Source organism: Schistocerca piceifrons, chromosome 11 (assembly GCF_021461385.2).
Source record: "Schistocerca piceifrons isolate TAMUIC-IGC-003096 chromosome 11, iqSchPice1.1, whole genome shotgun sequence".
Classification (NCBI taxonomy): domain Eukaryota; kingdom Metazoa; phylum Arthropoda; class Insecta; order Orthoptera; family Acrididae; genus Schistocerca; species Schistocerca piceifrons.
In genome coordinates, this window is record NC_060148.1 from 93,246,831 (window position 1) to 93,265,099 (window position 18,269).

The 18,269-nt window shown below is 40.6% G+C and overlaps 1 protein-coding gene and 1 non-coding gene across 3 annotated transcripts in view; one reads left to right on the top strand and one right to left on the bottom strand.

Moving 5' to 3' along the window:
• The window catches only part of LOC124719989 (zinc finger protein 239-like), a 64,512-nt gene that overhangs the window by 38,281 nt on the left and 7,962 nt on the right, over positions 1 to 18,269 (top strand). The gene's annotated exons all lie outside the window — the stretch shown is intronic.
• On the bottom strand, positions 2,261 to 2,333 carry Trnaa-agc. The gene has a single exon. It is a non-coding gene; the product is annotated as a tRNA-Ala (tRNA).

Genomic DNA, 18,269 nt, shown 5'->3' on the forward strand with positions numbered 1-18,269 from the left:
CACTTTTGTAATATGTATGGATACTGAAGCCCCATAACTTATCATAGGTCATATTACAGAGCTGTATATCTAGTGCTCCTGGGGTTTAGACCCCAGTTTTTACTATAGGCCGGTCTAGTGCACATGGGGACACTCTTTGCCGTGGAGCTTTTATCCTTCATTTGAAGAGCCTATGATTGTTTTGCATCCAGGGTTACTCACGGATACTACACTGCCCACTCTACTGGTAGAATTTCATTGAAGAACTTAAGATTCCAGAAAGTATCCTGGATATTCTTCCTTATGGACACTACTACAACAGTTTTGTTATGGAAGTGACTCTTATATCCTGTTTTCCCACACCAGTTTTGCGCAATCTTCAGACTGCATTGTGCAATTGTTCAAACAGTACTTGTGTATTTATCAAGTACTCCTGCAGTTAAATCATCTATGTATTATTTGCAAAAGTAACCTTTAGCATTTAACTCTTTGATGAGATTATTCACCACCAGGTTCCACAGTAGTGGGGACAAAACCCCTCCTTGTGGACACCCTCTGGTGGTGTTGATAACCATTTTCTCATTGATCATGTGGCTTCTACCTTTCATCTACTCAGCATGGTCTCATTCCTGCTGCATATAGCAATCTTAATGCCATGTTCTTCTGCAGCTCTAACTGGGGGGGGGGGGATGGGGGGGGGGGGGGGGTCTGGAAGTTGTATTGCTAAGAGTCCCCTTAATGTCTAGAAAGATGCAGAGAGCAATTTGCTGGAAGTGTAGAACTTTTTCCACCTTCCCAACAGGTTCGTGAAGTGCTGTTGTGCAAGATTTACCTGGTTGATACACAGGTTAGTTTTCATGTAGAGTTTCACTCTCTATTAAAATGAATAATGAAGCAGTGAAAGCAATTGCGCAAACTCCTATCCTTTCTGGTTTTAGTGTGTTTGTAGGTTGCAAATTTTCTTTTAGTATACTTCATACAGATGTGGTTAGACTGATAACGGTTGTCTTGCTGTTGCTACAGTGTGATGCTATATTACTGCATCATTGCTGGACTGGAAAGTGCCTGGCAGAGGGTTCATTGAACCACCTTTAAGCTACTTCTGTACCATTCCACCCTCGAGCAGCGTGCGGGAAAGTTGAATGCTTCAGTCTTTCTGTGTGAGCTCTGATTTGTCTTATTTTATTACAATGGGTGCCAACAAAATATTTTCCCACTCTGAGGAGAAGTTATTCATAATAGTAATCCGTAAGTATGTAGTTGAGTTTACAGCCTTTAGATTTCTGTGATTTATCATGTAACTGAAATTTAGCAGATTCTTTTTAACACTCATAGATGCCTTCATACTTCTCTTCATATAGAGTTCATTGCCACTTTTTGCATTATAAAGACATCTTGTCTAAATCATTTTGCAATTCATTTTAATCATATGATAACTTTAAATGGCAGTAAATTATAGTATCATCTGGAAACAGTCTAAGAGGGCTGGTCAGATTGTCTCCTAAATCATTTATGCAGACCAGGAACATCAGAAGGCCTATAACACTTCCTCGGGCAATGCCATATATTAATTCTGTTTTACTTGATTACTTTCTGTCAATTACTATGAACTGTATCATTCTGACGTGAAATCGTGAATCCAGTCACACAACTGAGACAATAGTCCATAGATGCACAGTTTGATTAGAAGGCGTTTTTGTGGAATGGTGTCAAAAGTCTTCTGGAAATCTGAAAGTATGGAATCAGTGTGATATTGCCTGTTGATACAACTCATTACTTTGTGAGAATAGAGATAGTTGTTTCTCACAAGGACAATGTTTTCTACTCCTGTTTCCTTTCATGTGTATTGGTGTGACTTGTGCAACTGTGCAGTCTATGGGTACGGAATCTTTCTACTAGCGAGCAGTTGTCTGTGATTGCTAAGGTATACAATAGCTCCATAGCTGGACTGGAAGCCTTGCCTTAAGTGACTTAAGCTACTTCGCTAAGCTGAGGGTATCTGCTTCTAAATTATTCTTGTTGGCAGTTGTTCTTGATTTGAATTCTGGAGTATTTACTTTGTCATCTTTTGTGATGGAATTTGGAAAAATTGTGCATAGTAACTTTGCTTTACTAGCGCTAACATCAGTTACACCACCACTGTTGTCATGCAGTGAAGGTATTGATTGCGTCTCTACATTTCTGAGGTTTTTTTTTATAATTAAATTTTTTCCTGCGACATTTAAGTCTCTCTTTAATATCTATGATAGTGATAGAAGCAGATGAAATGAATTAACATTTGTGCTGCAGCCGGGACTCAAACCCGGGTCTTCTTGCTTGCTAGGCAGAAATGCTAACCATTACACCACCACAGTACGATGATCAATGTTGCTGCACAAACTACCTAAGCTGAGTGCCCTCCCCAACACAAACTTCAATTCATTTTTTCCCTTACATATTGTCACCCTAATGCTGGGGTGCTTGCTAATATCGGAGAGCCCTGGCAGTAGTGACAATATGTAAGGGAAAAAATGAATTGAAGTTTGTGTTGGGGAGGGCGGCACTCACCTTAGGTAGTTCGTGCAGCAATGTTGACCATCGTACTGCATTGGTGTAATGGTTAGCATTTCTGCCTAACAAGCAAGAAGACCTGGATTTGAGTCCTGGCCGCAGCACAAATTTTAATTCATTTCATCTGCTTCGATCATTATCATAGATTTCTGAGTTTGCTACTAGTATTGTCCACCTGAATCTGTTTATTTCTGAATGAAGGAACATGGTACCACTGAAAAATTTAGATTAATTGGAGATATTATGTTGTACTATCATTATTAATAAAGATTTAGTTTTAAGAGAAAAAAAATCAACTTGGCTCAGTGCTGTTCGCATTGGCAGCCACTGTATTGGGCTCTCAGTAGCTCTGTGCAGCTCGATTGCCCACGCACAGCTCAGAGCTACAGTCATGTAAATGTAACTTCACGTAGCAGTGTGCGAGAGAGACAAGCGCAGACGCCCGTGGTGCCTCTAGCCTCTGCTGTTGGTGTTGCTGGTTCCCCACACCAGGTTGTAGGCATTGGCGTCCCAACCAACGAGCAGTTGCTCATTTAGCTGTCAACCAGTTTCCTCACTGTCTGGGAAGGAGGAGCACTGTGTTCGTAAGGAAGCTAAGCTAAGGCTAATATAAATTCCCTCGAGCTTCCTTCTTCACAGTGTCACACTGTTTCATCATGATGATCACCGTCTGTGGAAAAAAGACCACCATCGGCGTGAATGAAATTCTGTTCTTGAAATAAAGGCATGCTTTGGGATTTTTACATTTCTAGTAAAAATCAACTTGCATCCAGTTCCTCAGAGGCCTGCTACATTTTTTACCAAATGTTCTGAATCAGAACCACATCTATCTCCTGTCTTTCCAGAAGGTGACTTAGAGTGGCATTTGTCCCTTAATTGTGTACCAGGTTTACTGCAACACTTCCAGCTGTGAACTCACAGCCACGGTCACTTTCTTTGTTCTTAATTAGCCTGATGATATCCTGCGAGAATGATCAATACACAATTTCCAGTTGGTTACCACCAATCTTCTGTTGAGACCTTCTTGTTCTGCACACATAAATTCTCAGAGAGAGCCTTTGGAGGAACATCTTTCAGAAGTCTCAACACCCAGCTTTGCCTCCCGCTATGTATATACCTTGTGCATGTCCTTAAGCCAATCCTCTGTTCCCAGCTCCTTTCATGCAAAGATTAGAGCAACTTTATCCAGATAGACCCTCCTGTACATGGGACCAACCAACCATTGTGTACCTCCCCCCCCCCCCCCCCCCCCCTCCAGTCTTCTCGGAGACAGCAATCTGAACTAGCTCTTCTAGCTGTGAGGTGATGTTGAGCAGTGGACATCTCTGTTGGATAACCACCACCCTAAAAACAGGGACCTCAGTACTATAGGTCAGGGTGTATACGACCTGGGACAACCAGGAGGTCCGGGAGAAACCTGGGAATTTTTTAGACTTCCGGGAATTTTTCATTGTTTAAGTTTTTTAAGAAATTTTTGTAATTTTGACTGGTAAGAACCGATACTCTAACATACAATATTACTGTACCCCGCTCCTGCAGAATAATATTCAACAGTAAAACATAGACGAGAGAAAAAACGAAAATAACTTAAATTGCAAAGGAAATGTGCCATATACAGCAATGACACACAGTGCTCATGCAAGCATCTGCAAACAGCAAAATGTGTCAAAGGTTTTGGGAAGACTATGCAATGCTTCTGAACTATAGATTTAATTTCAAAGAGTATTCTTAAAATTTTATTTTATTTACTAGCGATTCATCAACAACACTAACACATTTAATCACACTATGTGAGCGTGGAAGTAGTTGCCAGGGAGTAACTGATGAAATCATAATCAAATTGCTTTTAAAAAATGGAAATTTTATTCCTAAAAGCTTTTTTTTAAGAAACAGATTTAAAATTATAAGCAGAAAGCACCCTCTAAATACCAAGTTACAATTTATTCAGGGGCAGAAAGAAACAAATTTTTGAGTGTATGAGCTTTCGGGCTGAGAACCTTGCCGTTCCCTTTTGACACGGATGTAGTAACAACTGCTCGCAACAACTTCTGAAAGACTACACTGGTGCAGATCTGCAACACACCAGATTACTTTAAACTAAAAGTTTTAACAATTCACACAAGCGCACAAACTATGCACCCCATAGGAGGGATGGAAATGGTACCAAACACTAAAATTAAAAGATGAACTTGCCACCGAAGGTACAACTTGATTTTAAGTTCTAAGAAAAGTCTTACGGTGGAAGGGTGGCAACCATTTAAATAAAAGCCCACAAAATGCAATCTTATATAAAACTACACAAGGTTGGCCAAACTAGTTAACATGCTCTACAGTACACATGTACCACCTCTCAAGATGATAGGCAAGATAAAAACATATTTCAGGAATTAGGCCGTTACACTCCAAGCAGTGAATTCGTTAACACACTGAATCCGACAAACATGACAGAGGCAGCTACTAACGTATGGCAGATTAATACGGAGATTACCGAACAACCCGAACTGCAGGTTGCTCTAACCTTCCCCTACTCCACAAGGGAAGAACGGACCACCCAATTCATAAATAACCACCTTCCCATGGGTGGGCAAACAGAGAAGAATGGTGGGATGACTCCCAAAACAAAGCGACTGGTGACCTCACCAAGAAAACCAGTAGAATTTAACAAGTAAATGAAACAACATATCACCAGTCACTTAACTTCTAATAAACTGTGATTTGTGGAGAAGACCTGGCGCAGCACCCCCAAATTGCTCTCCCAAACCGTCCACTGCCAGCTGCTTCAACTGACGAAGGAAGGCGCGCCGATCTCCCGTCTCACGGCGTCACATCTCGCGCCGGCCAGACCGACGTCGTGGGTTGACTCCTGTTGCTCTCGTGTCGGCCGCGAAGCCACTACCCCTCGCTATACGGCGCGGCCCACTGGACTCACGTGGCTACCTCACATGCGCCAATGCTCGAGGCGGACAAGTCATCTTGTGTCTCAGGGCGTGACCGACCAACCGATCGATCCAACCGCCAGTGGCTGTTGCCTGAGCAACTAGAACAGACTGGCGGCCTAACGCTCAGACTCAGATGCAGGAACTAAGCCCTGACTGGGTGACCACTCACTGAGTTCTCTTACTGGCGGAATGGAAAGACTCTCATTTATCCGGCTTTAAAGGTGGATTCAAACAAAAGGCATACTAACACTCCGGACGACAGACAGACACTGACCGACCCACAAATTCGGACGAGAGACAGACTAGCAAGCTGGGGATGAGAGACTGACCCCAGACTGATTCCAGACTCACCCAGACTGACCGACTGGTGAGCTCATAGCGCCCCTTAAATGCACGTGAACAGGCAACCTTTCCCCTTTCCCACCAGAGGGAGACACCAAAGCTGCGACTGCCACAGCGGCGCCACCGCCAGAAACGGAGGGCGACTGCTTCACACAATGTGCTGTGGCGCGCTCTTCAAAACAGAAATTTTTACTACGGCTCAGCTTCATAACAACAAATTGCCTCCGATGAGCGTGAAGTCACATCTGTTAACATTAGATTCATTTTAGTAGTTACAAGCGGCCTCATGCGCATACACAGTTGAGTCGCGTTTGTGTAGTAGATTCTCCCACTTCTGGCTACAGGAATGTGGCAGTTAGCTGTGCAAGCAGTCGCAGGAAGTAGCTAGATGCTACCAGGACAAGGGGGCGCCAAATTCATATTCTTGAGGAAAAAAAACGTGTTTCACAAAGCTCCTAGCATCCAGCGCACGTTGGTCTATCGATTGTTCATATGAACGCATCCCTGTTGGTTTTTGAACACATTTTAAGTTGATTTTTGAATGAATAATGAATCGTAAGTTGATTTTTGAATGCGTGCGTAGTGTATGTGATGTCTCTGTCAGGAGAATAGTCGTCGCATCTAGAAATAAACTTTCCGCAGACAGAAGGGGACGGGGCTATACAAGCTGAGTGGAGTAAAACCAAATGGGTGAATGCCAATCGCTGTCTGATTATGTGTTTGATTGCGTTTGCGAATAATCAGCATTCTTATAATTACTAGCGAAATCCATAGATTCAGACTACCAGAATGGAAATAAACGACTAACAGGAATAACAGGTGAGAAAGATTACATATTATCTTCTCGCTGTACCCAAGAAAATGAAATTTTGAAAAAATTATTGGCCAGATCGCTACACTAGTAAGGACCAGTTGAACAGTCTCCAGCTAGCAGCTGCTTAAGTTCTATTCCGGAAGTTACATGGAAAACATGTTAATCGGCAAAGAAATTTTGACAGTGGTAGGAACAGCTACAGAATTGGTGGTGACGGCTTGTTAGAATGAGGAAGGAGAAGAAACAGGGCATCACAAAAATTATGGAAGAATAAGACAATTCCAAATTTAAATAAAAATTTCGTAATACTACTTTTCGATCCCATACCTGAGAAACTAGTGCATATGAATGAGATGTGAAACTGTTTCCTAACATAGTAATAGGCCTAATAGACATTTGATATTGGTACTTCGTGAATTATATTCTGTCATGTTATAAAAATGACCATTTGTGCCAAAACAGTCTCATTTATTTGGTGTGTGTTACAAAATTGCTGCAATATTAGAAAGGCCTATTTTGTTTTATCTAACAGATAGTGACAAAATACACGCAATCAAATCGAGAAACCACACCAGTCTTGGGTGTTATTTGTATTAATAGCTTTTTCAGTATTAGATAACGACATTTCGATTTTTCATTTAGCAAAACATTTGACGAACTTTGATGAGGTAAAAGATTCTTTCACAGAAAGGAAAGCACACCATGTAAAGTTGTAGCAAGATTAGAGAGAGAAAAAAAATGCTAGGATCCAAGGATTGAAGAAATGTGTACTTTCTTGCTTGTCTCTTGTCTTTATTGGTTTTATGTATTCTATATTTAATTCTGTCACACAAAACAGCAAGTTATTAGCTAGTAGGCAATAAAGAGTGGAAATTTTCTGAAGAGTTCTTTTTCTCCCGATTAGAAATAATCCCATCTGCTATTAATTGTGAGATTTTTTTTAAAGAGGGACAGGCTGTCAAACTGGCCAACTAGGAGCAGGAGAGGCACCACAGGACATTTCAATTTCCACTGTCCTGAATATAGTTTGATGGAATCCATTACAAAATATACACATTTCAACTCCACAGAGCGAAATACAGTGATGTACGATAGAAGAACGTTGTATGAAGAGGCGTGGCTCTGCACTTTGGCACACTTAAGACCAAATAACATGCCTTACATTTCCTTGAACGCATATGTTTAATGTTTCAGACTTTTCAGAAAGATATGCACTACAAGATGAACATATTTTTGAAAATTCGATTTTTTTTAGTATCAACCTGTTTAGCAAATATCGTAGATCCGGGACTAATGCACAGAGCAGTCTGAGTTACAGTGGGTAGTCTCCACGTGACCCGTGTTTACATTTAGTGATTTTGCTGTTTCCCCTTCATTTACTCTCACTCAAATGAAAACAAAATGGATATCTGTGACCAGAGCTGTCAAGTGAATTAAAATACATTCACATAATTACAGAAGGCTAAAATATGCAATTAGTTTCAGATTTTATTTTATTTCCGCCTTTGTGACAGTCATGCATTAATTGCCTTGCAGAACAATGAAGTTATATTTGTCTGTTTGCTAAAGAATTTTGACTTTTATTAACCTTTTCCGCAGAGGCAGTCAATGTATTTGAAACGAAATGTTTTATTCCACAGAACTGGCTAGTTTCAACTGTATGCTGCATTTCAAGTGCACGTTTTCATCTTCTAGCACATATGACATTGTGTTGTTGTTGTGGTCTTCAGTCCTGAGACTGGTTTGATGCAGCCCTCCATGCTACTCTATCCTGTGCAAGCCTTTTCATCTCCCAGTACCTACTGCAACCCACATCCTTCTGAATCTGCTTAGTGTAATCATCTCTTGGTCTCCCTCTACGATTTTTACCCTCCACGCTGCCCTCCAATACTAAATTGGTGATCCCTTGATGCCTCAGAACATGTCCTACCAACCGATCCCTTCTTCTGGTCAAGTTGCGCCACAAACTTCTCTTCTCTCCAATCCTATTCAATACTTCCTCATTAGTTATGTGATCTACCCATATAATCTTCAGCATTCTTCTGTAGCACCACATTTCGAAAGCTTCTATTCTCTTCTTGTCCAAACTATTTATCGTCCATGTTTCACTTCCATACATGGCTACACTCCATACGAATACTTTCAGAAATGACTTCCTGACACTTCAATCAATACTGGATGTTAACAAATTTCTCTTCTTCAGAAATGCTTTCCTTGCCATTGCCAGCCTACATTTTATATCCTCTCTACTTCGACCATCATCAGTTATTTTGCTCCCCAAATAGCAAAACTCCTTTACTACTTTAAGTGCCTCATTTCCTAATCTAATTCCCTCAGCATCACCCGACTTAATTACACTACATTCCATTATCCTTGTTTTGCTTTTGTTGATGTTCATCTTATATCCTTCTTTCAAGACACTGTCCATTCCATTCAACTGCTCTTCCAAGTCCTTTGCTGTCTCTGACAGAATTACAATGTCATCCGCGAACCTCAAAGTTTTTATTTCTTCTCCATAAATTTTAATACCTACTCCGAATTTTTCTTTTGTTTCCTTTACTGCTTGCTCAATATACAGATTGAACAACATCGGGGAGAGGCTACAACCCTGTCTTACTCCCTTCCCAACCACTGCTTCCCTTTCATGTCCCTCGACTCTTATAACTGCCATCTGGTTTCTGTACAAATTGTAAATAGCCTTTCGCTCCCTGTATTTTACCCCTGCCACCTTTAGAATTTGAAAGAGAGTATTCCAGTCAACATTGTCAAAAGCTTTCTCTAAGTCTACAAACGCTAGAAACGTAGGTTTGCCTTTCCTTAATCTTTCTTCTAAGATAAGTCGTAAGGTCAGTATTGCCTCACGTGTTCCAGTGTTTCTACGGAATCCAAAATGATTTTCCCCGAGGTTGGCTTCTACTAGTTTTTCCATTCGTCTGTAAAGAATTCGTGTTAGTATTTTGCAGCTGTGACTTATTAAGCTGATAGTTCTGTAATTTTCACATCTGTCAACACCTGCTTTCTTTGGGATTGGAATTATTATATTCATACATCTTGCTCACCAGATGGTAGAGTTTTGTCAGGACTGGCTCTCCCACGGCCATCAGTAGTTCCAATGGAATATTGTCTACTCCGGGGGCCTTGTTTCGACTCAGGTCTTTCAGTGCTCTGTCAAACTCTTCACGCAGTATCATATCTCCCATTTCATCTTCATCTACATCCTCTTCCATTTCCATGATATTGTCCTCAAGTACATCGCCCTTGTATAGACCCTCTATATACTCCTTCCACCTTTCTGCTTTCCCTTCTTTGCTTAGAACTGGGTTTCCATCTGAGCTCTTGATATTCATACAAGTCGTTCTCTTATCTCCAAAGGTCTCTTATATGACATTATGCCATAATAAAGAACCAAACATGATATAAACAGTACTAGTGCTCCAAGAAAATTTACATCCCAAAAACCACACTGAAAAGCTTAATATCTGGTCAAGGTCTGCATTGTAAATCTGGACATACAAATGTGCACTTTAAATATGCATTTTAAATGTGCACATTTTAGTATAGTTTATGAAGTTCTGATTTTCTTGGGGTATCCTCTGATGATGTCTTGTTTCTTTTATGACATAATGTATGATCTTTCAATGTTTTACACGTACATACATAAGGGCTTCCTACGTCATGGTAGCTGTACAAGCGCGGTGTGGCCGGTTATCCCTGCTCTCTGGCAACTGCCGAAACAAATCTATTTCTAATAGGTCACAGAAAAATATTGCGAATGCTGGTTTGGAATTCATTACTTTCAAAGTAAATATGCTTTTATGTAAGTTGAACTATGTGCAAGACTGTATCATGAATTTCTTAAATCACAGAGTGTTTGACTCTCATTTAAAAATCAACTCTTTAATGACAAGCCATTTAGAAGAATTTCAAACCCTGAAGATCAGACATTTATCTCATTATTAAAAATTTTACAAGCACATTTGTGTGATATATCTTAAAGTGTATCACGCGCGAGAGAGTTCGACATTACATGCGAAGGCTTAGTTTCTCTTGCAGCTTAATAACCTTAGAGACCAACATTAAATGAGAAAGCTTTTCTTTTCTTGTAGCAACACCTTGTATATTAATGTAAACTATTAACTTTCCTTGTTTGTGTGTTCATGCTACTTAACAGTGATGTTGCTGTTGGCTGACTACATCACGTGTCCTATGCTCTGAATATACGCTGTCATCGGCTGGCGAGATCATGTGACACGAGCTATGACTGGCTTACAAAAACACATCGCAATCTCGACTTCAATGGTTCAGAAAGTAACAGGCGGTTTTTGGTGGAATTCTAATGTATACTTCCGTAATACCAAAATACGCTATGCACATGTTGCTGCAGATCAAAGATATTTCCAAAACGTGTCTTTTTCCCTGAGAGTTTTGTTTTCTAAAGTGGCGGGAAATTCTATGCCCATGTATAAAACCATAACCATTCAAAGGATTGATGAGTTTTGCAGTTCTGAGGGAAAATATACTGTCACTTAACACGGAAAAAGTGTATTTTCACCCGGGAGAAAGCGTATTTTTAACCGGGAAATGTGAGAAAAATCGGGGATTTTGTTTTCCTTGTCTGCGTATACACCCTGTAGGTTCATTTCTCTATTTCTTGAGTAAGCATTTCCTGGATCCAATTATCCTGAGAAATCGGAGTAGTAGACTTGCCCCTCATTCTCTTGTGTCCTGTCTTGGTTGTGGAAGGGGTCTATTTACTCCCTTCACTCTGAGACAGTCTTTTTTTTTTGGGGGGGGGGGATGAGGGAAGGTCTTAGATTTAGGGCTTTTTAGTTCCGTATATTTATATTTAGGGAGCCATTCTTTCCCTTCCTTTTCTTATTGTTTTCCTCCTCTGTGTCCCAGCAAGGATTTGATATTGGTTTTGCCCAACTTCCCAGTAACATTTTTCACTTCTTGAACTGGTCTGTCACCTGATCCAGTAGCAGAAATGGCTTCCACCTGTTCCAATCCCAGTATTTGGGTATTTGAGCTATCCTAAAGTACATCAACTTGTTCTCTGTTTTGGTCACACAAGAATTGACGATGTATTATGGAGAAACCAGTGGCACCCCATGCTGCTGCAAGACTAACTACTTAGTGAGGTCACCAAATATCCCTGAGGTTCCATTCAATACTCATTACCATGTGCCATACAATCCTCAACCTGCTTTGTTTCAAACAGCCCATTTTATTGTTATAGCTTAAAAATCAGTTTGTTATGTAAATAGTCTTTTTCTTTTTCTTTGCCTTTGTCTTGTACTTACATTAGGCAAACACGTTAATGATCAGACAAGGCAGTGTTACTCAATATCGTTGAACTGTGTAAGCATTCACTTTAGCACAAACAACTGCTACAATTCCGCACTGCATTGATAATGACTTGACACAGGTCGAAATCTGATCTGCGTTGTGACTATGTCATATTAAAGCAACTTAATTCCATGACTGATTGCTGCTCTATCAAACCCAATACTACATTTCTTCTTGAAGTCTGAGGGTATTTAGCCTGTATTATACATCTTGTACACCAGATGAAATAATTTTGTCATTGCTGGCCTCCCAAGGATCTCAGTAGCTTATGATGGAATGCCATATAATTCAGAGGCTTTGTTTTGACATAGGTCTTTCAGTGCTCTGTAAACTTCTTCATGCAGTATTATATCTCCGATCTCATCTGCAGTTACCTCATCTTTCATGTTCTTTTTTGTATAGTCCTCCTTGTGTAGTCTTTCCATATTTCAGATTTATCTACTTTCCTTCATACACACTTGTCACCTGAGCTCTTGATATTCATAAAGCTGCTTCTCTTTCCACCAAAGGCCTCTTTAATTGCCCTGTAGGATGCATCTATTTTTTCCCTTGCTTTTAAAGCCTTCCAAAGTATGTCCTCTAATAATTTCTGCTTAGTCATTTTGCACTTTTATCAGTTTCAGTTTTTAGATATCTGTAGAACCTTCTGTCTTCTTCATTTGCTGCATTTTAAAGATTTCTCATTTTGTCAGTTAAATTCAGTGTATCTTGCATTATTCAAGGATTTCTACTGAGACTTATCTTCTTACCTATTTGATCTTCTGCTTGTGGTGCTTCACTTACTTGGGGTTGATAAAAATAAAGTTGGAGTCTCCATGCAGTGTAACACACCACAAATTCAATTTGTTGACTTCACCAGTATTATGTGATGAATTTAATGGCTACAATAGATTCCAGGTCTCTGGTCCTGAAGTTTACTTGAACTGTCATTTTTTTAAAACTATATGTAATATAAGTATTGATGAATCAAAGCACAGTATTTATTTCATAAATAACTCACAAATAATGCTCACAGATACATCAGGCTTTTATGCACTATTTTCTATGTACATAGTTGGTTGACAGTCGCAGAAATTAAAAAAAGTACTGCAGGTCTATGTGACCCATGACAAATCTCAAGTGCTACTTCCCCTCAGGGTCATCATGACTCTTTCATGAGTACTGTGTAGCAAACATGGGGCACCTAGATATTGCAGCACTCACATCCTTTCTTCTGCTGCTATCTCTTATTGCTGATTATCCTTATTTCTCTTAATCTCTATCCCAAGGTGAAAATTTGTGATGTTGACCTGGCTATTTATCTAGGTTTAACTTCCTGTGGACTCTGACCACAATCTATTGGTTATGACTTGTAGATTAAAACTGAAGAAACTGCAAAAAGGTGGGAATTTAAGGAGATGGGACCTGGATAAACTGAAAGAACCAGAGGTTGTACAGAGTTTCAGGGAGAGCATAAGGGAATAATTTTCAGGAATGGGGGAAAGAAATACAGTCGAAGAAGAATGGGTAGCCTTGAGGGATGGAGTAGCGAAGGCAGCAGAGGATCAAGTAGGTAAAAAGACGAGGGCTAGTAGAAATCCTTGGGTAACAGAAGAAATATTGAATTTAATTGATGAAAGGAGAAAATATAAAAATGCAGTAAATGAAGCAGGCAAAAAGGAATACAAACGTCTCAAAAATGAGATTGACAGGAAGTGCAAAATGGCTAAGCAGGGATGGCTAGAGGACAAATGTAAGGATGTAGAGACTTATCTCACTAGGGGTAAGATAGATACTGCCTACAGCAAAATTAAAGAGACCTTTGGAGATAAGAGAACGACTTGTATGAATATCAAGAGCTCAGATGGAAACCCAGTTCTAAGCAAAGAAGGGAAAGCAGAAAGGTGGAAGGAGTATATAGAGGGTCTATACAAGGGCGATGTACTTGAGGACAATATTATGGAAATGGAAGAGGATGTAGGTGAAGATGAAATGGGAGATGTGATACTGCGTGAAGAGTTTGACAGAGCACTGAAAGACCTGAGTCGAAACAAGGCCCCCGGAGTAGACAACATTCCATTGGAACTACTGACGGCCTTGGGAGAGCCAGACCTGACAAAACTCTACCATCTAGTGAGCAAGATGTATGAAACAGGCGAAATACCCTCAGACTTCAAGAAGAATATAATAATTCCAATCCCAAAGAAAGCAGGTGTTGACAGATGTGAAAATTACCGAACTATCAGTTTAATAAGTCACAGCTGCAAAATACTAACACGAATTCTTTACAGACGAACGGAAAAACTAGTAGAAGCCGACCTCGGGGAAGATCAGTTTGGATTCCGTAGAAACACTGGAACACGTGAGGCAATATTCACCTTACGACTTATCTTAGAAGAAAGATTAAGGAAAGGCAAACCTACGTTTCTAGCATTTGTAGACTTAGAGAAAGCTTTTGACAATGTTGACTGGAATACTCTCTTTCAAATTCTAAAGGTGGCAGGGGTAAAATACAAGGAGCGAAAGGCTATTTACAATTTGTACAGAAACCAGATGGCAGTTATAAGAGTCGAGGGACATGAAAGGGAAGCAGTGGTTGGGAAGGGAGTAAGACAGGGTTGTAGCCTCTCCCCAATGTTGTTCAATCTGTATATTGAGCAAGCAGTAAAAGAAACAAAAGAAAAATTCGGAGTAGGTATTAAAATTCATGGAGAAGAAATAAAAACTTTGATGTTCGCGGATGACATTGTAATTCTGTCAGAGACAGCAAAGGACTTGGAAGAGCAGTTGAATGGAATGGACAGTGCTTGAAAGGAGGATATAAGATGAACATCAACAAAAGCAAAACAAGGATAATGGAATGTAGTGTAATTAAGTCTGGTGATGCTGAGGGAATTAGATTAGGAAATGAGGCACTTAAAGTAGTAAAGGAGTTTTGCTATTTGGGGAGCAAAATAACTGATGATGGTCGAAGTAGAGAGGATATAAAATGTAAGCTGGCAATAGCAAGGAAAGCGTTTCTGAAGAAGAGAAATTTGTTAACATCCAGTATTGATTGAAGTGTCAGGAAGTCATTTCTGAAAGTATTCGTATGGAGTGTAGCAATGTATGGAAGTGAAACATGGACGATAAATAGTTTGGACAAGAAGAGAATAGAAGCTTTCGAAATGTGGTGCTACAGAAGAATGCTGAAGATTAGATGGGTAGATCACATAACTAATGAGGAAGTATTGAATAGGATTGGGGAGAAGAGAAGTTTGTGGCACAACTTGACCAGAAGAAGGGATCGGTTGGTAGGACATGTTCTGAGGCATCAAGGGATCACCAATTTAGTATTGGAAGGCAGCGTGAAGGGTAAAAATCGTAGAGGGAGACCAAGAGATGAATACACTAAGCAGATTCCGAAGGATGTAGGTTGCAGTAGGTACTGGGAGATGAAAAAGCTTGCACAGGATAGAGTAGCATGGAGAGCTGCATCAAACCAGTCTCAGGACTGAAGACCACAACAACAACAACAACTTCCTTTTGTTTACATTTAGATCTATATACTGTATACAGCAATTTTTCAGCTGAATTTTTTTCCTGTAGTGTGAATGACTTGTGAAGAACACCTTAAAAAGCACCAACGGACTTCAGCCTCTGTCCACAATAACCATGTAGATTCAAATACACACTTAGAAGCCAATGCAGTAGCCAGCCCAACATGATGGGGTCATTATGTATCCTATCAGTAGATCCCTTTGAAAACAGATGGATCATACTGCAGATGCCTGAGCTGCTAGCTCCCCATTCATGCTGAGGAGTAGATGCCCATTTTCATGAGGCATGAGGACTGCAGCAGTGGGCATCATCCTACATGACCTTTCCTTTAACTGGGTGACATTTTGTATGTGAAACACATCAGACTGAACCAATGTAATGGTCATAAGCTTTAATCCAAATACTTTCCCTGCTGTGGCTGCTTTATGAGAATAGAGACGAACCAAAAGACTGGAAACGAAACAATTTACTTGGTACCCAGAGTGTACTAGAATAGGTGGAAATACTTTTACTGTTATGTGAACCATTATTTTTTTTTTTTGAACACATAGGTAGACTCATTGGGAGAAATGTTATGTGCATCACTGTTATTTAAAGTTGCCTCTGCTGCATAATCTCAAACAGTTCAGACATGAAAGATTCAATGATATACCAGTGACTGTTATTCCACATAAAACTCTGAGTATGGGACGAAAAGTTATTTTTCACAGAGACCTGACACTCCAGACAGATGAAGAGCTGCAAGCTAATATAGAATCGTGAGGTGTACATTTTGTCTGACAGGTACTGAAAGATCCTAAAGATAATGAAATAGATGCAGCATTTTCATCCCCGCTTTTGATGGAAATGTTCTTCCACAAAAAGTTAAAGTTGTGATGTGTAGACATGATGTGAAACCTTATGCCTCACCACCCACTAGTTGTTTCCAGTGCTTATGCTTTTGACACATGACACCCCACTGCATGCCAGATCCAAAATGTTGAAACAGTGGAAGATCACTTCATGGAGGTTGTCCTTGCAGACAACCACCTTTGTGTACAAATTGTAGAGAATACCATCCTCTAAGTTCACCAGTTTGTCCAGTATTGAAAGTAGAAAATAAAATAAAAGAATATAAATCAATTGACTATCTGTCATACACTGAGGCAAGCCAAAGATATAAACCTATACGTACAACTAACATGATGACAAATTATTCAGAAGTCATGGATATCTCCGCGCCTACACTCCGATTAAAGATACTTCGTGATTGTCACATTGTAGTGGTTGGGGAGGGGGGAGCAGTGTTGCTGGCATGTACACACACCTACAAAACAGGCATTAAAGAGAGCACATGGTGCTCGAGAGAGAACTAATATTGTTGGCAGTGGGCACCTACTATTGACTTGCTGAAACGTCAATCACAAAGTAATTTTAATCAGAGTACGCTTCAACTTTTTCAAAATCAACTCTACCATCACTCTCCCCACCTGTGGTTCCTGCACCACTATCTTTGTGAAACACTCCTTGCCCCCAGCTGAAGAAACAACTTCCTCCTTCCTCCTCCTATATCTACTGATGATAGGGCTTGCTCTCAGTACCCCCTCTCCTTGGAAATCCACAGATCACACACAACACCAGCCAGTGATGGAAGGAACCACAGCCTCTGGGTCGCAGGACTGCTAGCTCTTCTTCCATCCTTGTACTGCCAAAAGTTGTGAAAGAGAAGAATTCTCAGAAGAAGGCTCCTCTGGTGACTGTGCAGGTGCCGAATCCCTCCATGCCATTAGATTATGAACCAATGTTCATTGCTGTTGTTCCATCCTACTGGTACCGAGCGAGGTGGCGCAATGGTTAGCACACTGGACTTGCATTTGGGAGGACGACGGTTCAATCCCGCATCCGGCCGTCCTGATTTAGGTTTTCCATGATTTCCCTAAATCGCTCCAGAAAAATACTGGGATGGTTCCTTTGCAAGGGCACGGCCAGCTTCCTTCCCCGACCTTCCCTAATCTGATGAGACCGATGACCTCGCAGTTCAGTCTCTTCCCCCAAACAACCCAACCAACCCATCGTACTGGTGACAGACAGTGGTCCTGGGGCGTGGCTTATTCTCCAGACCTTTTCACAGCTAACCAGGACACCCTCAATATGATGATCCAATGGAACTGCGTGGATATTATGGCCACCTGCTGGAACTACAACTAGCAGTTTCATCTTGTTCTGTGATATGTGTAGTTCTCCAAGAAACACGCTTCACTGATGACCATTCCACAATTTTCAAAGTTACTTTGCATTCTGTCAGAATAATACATGTAAGATGCCATCTGGATGCATCTGTACAGTGGTTCATAGAGACCTCGTCAGTGAGTGGATCTCCCTCCATACCGTATTAGAAGCAGTAGCAGTGTTAGTGCAAATGAACCCAACAGCCACCATTTGTAACATTTATTCACCTCCAGACAGGCTGCTTACTTTTATGACTACTGTAATCCATCTGCCCCCCCCCCCCCCCCCCGCCCTTTCATTCTATTTGGCAGTTTTAATGTGCACCACTCCCTGTAGGGAAGTACCATTTTGTGTGGTAGAGATTTTGATTGAACAATTCTCTCCTATCTTGATTTGTGTTCGCTCAGTAACGTACCCATACCCCCTTTAGTACTACCAGTGGCACCTTTCCAGCTGTCAACTTTATGATCTCTTCTCCCAATCTCTTCACTACAGAGGTCACTACTTGACAATCTTTGTGACAGTAATCATTTTCCAGTAATCCTGTCACTTCCTTGTCACCATCCAAC